Source organism: Tupaia chinensis, unplaced genomic scaffold (genome assembly GCF_000334495.1).
Source record: "Tupaia chinensis unplaced genomic scaffold, TupChi_1.0 Scaffold000197_1, whole genome shotgun sequence".
In the NCBI taxonomy this organism is placed as follows: domain Eukaryota; kingdom Metazoa; phylum Chordata; class Mammalia; order Scandentia; family Tupaiidae; genus Tupaia; species Tupaia belangeri.
In genome coordinates this window covers 7,555,972-7,557,765 of record NW_006159672.1, presented here as the reverse complement: position 1 = coordinate 7,557,765, position 1,794 = coordinate 7,555,972, and the positions used below count along the sequence as shown (strand labels likewise).

The 1,794-nt window shown below is 39.5% G+C and overlaps 1 pseudogene; it reads left to right on the top strand.

Annotated features, from left to right (window-relative positions):
* The first annotated feature begins 355 nt into the window (after positions 1 to 355).
* Positions 356 to 632, top strand: LOC102495405 (protein kish-A pseudogene; annotated as a pseudogene).
* Positions 633 to 1,794: the final 1,162 nt, after the last annotated feature.

Sequence of the window (1,794 nt, the reverse complement as noted above, 5' to 3'; positions counted from 1 at the left end):
CAGACCCGGTGGCTTAAAACTCACGCCAGGTGCATGTGCGTGCGTGCCCAAGATCCCGAGAGGAGAATGGAGGAGAAGAGATTGCAGCGTGACCATCTCCCCTGGGGGGCGATTTCTCACTTTCTGTCTCTATGTTTCTCTCTGTCTGTCTGGCAAGCGCACATGCCCTATAGCAAAAACCTCTCAAAAAAAAAAAAAAGAGAGAGAGAATCATATAATTTGTCTGAAATCTTAAAAGATCCCATGTTGACAAAGCAATCCTGTGCAAAAAGAGTGGAGTGAGTAGCATCTCATTCCCTGACCCAAAAATATACTATAAAGCTGTGATAATCAAAACAGCATGGTATTGGTGGCTGGGGCACTGGCGGCCTCACTATGTCTGCCATTTTCAATTTTCAGAGTCTGTTGACTGTAATCTTGCTGCTTATATGCACCTGTGCTTATATCCAATCCTTGGCACCCAGCCTCCTTCCTGGACACAAATAAAACTAGACTGTTGGGTATATTTTGGAAGTGTGCCAGAATTGGTGAATGGAAGAGCCCATACGTTGCTGTGTGCTGTGTAGTAATTGCCTTCAGCATCCTCTTCATACAGTAGCTTGGAAAAATGCCAGTATTTAATTGCTATCAGATTTCATTGTGAGCAAGGACTTATCTGCAGAAAATAATGGAAATAATGGTTAACTCTTTTATCTCTGAACACTGAATGAGATAAATTTCCAGATGCTGTTCTCTATGCTATTGGACCAATGTTCTGTACAAATAATTAAGATATAACCATACTCAAAGAGGTTAATAGGCTGTAACAATCAACTTCAGCACTGTCACTGCAATATTACATTCTGTAAATTTAATTATTCTTTTCTGGGTTTTTTTGGAGAGGTTTTTGCTATAGGGCGTGTGCACTCACCAGACAGACAGAGACATAGAGACAGAAAACAAGAAATCACCCCCCGGGGTGGTGGTGTGTGGCCACACTGCAATCCCTTCTCCTCCATTCTCCTCTCGGGATCTTGGGCATGCACGCACACGCGCTCAGCGTGAGTTTAAGCCACCGGGTCCAGGACGCGAACCACGGTCGACTACGTGGGAGTCCAGCGACATAGCCATTACGCTAACTGTTGGTTCCCAAATTTAATTATTCTTTTGACAGATACCAATTTTTAGTGAGGTGTCTCGAAGGCACATAGTAAAACTCAAAACTGGTAAATTACTGCAGCTCTTTTCACTATGGTTTGGAAATGATAAATCTTTATAGAATGAGAACTTTTTGTGGACTAGCTTTTTTTATTGAGGAAAAAAATGTTTCTCTTCATGTTGGTAAGGATTACATCCATGTTTAATAATGCTTTTCCACTTGTTGTACCATATATTGATCATTAACCAGAGTACCTCTACTCTCAGCAAACTATAGTTTATTACATATGTTTAAAACAAGCCTATGCAGTTCTTAAAGAGGAAAATGAATGAGATGTGACTTAGTAATAATATTGAGAAAATGTTCATATTTAACATAAGAGAGTTTAAAATACCCAGCTGGTATAGTAGCCTCTACAACCTCTGGTCAAGTATACATAAATGTGTTAAGCAGCAGTTTTACCATCTAGCATTCATTCTTGATAAAGACAACATTCTTAGAGTGAAAAGAACAAACCAGAATAATTATAAAATGAAAAAAAAAAAAAAAACAGCGTGGTATTGGCACAAAAACAGACAGGTGGACCAATGGAATAGAGTAGAGACACCAGAAATAAATCCCAAAACATACAGCTAACTGATTTTTGACATAGGATA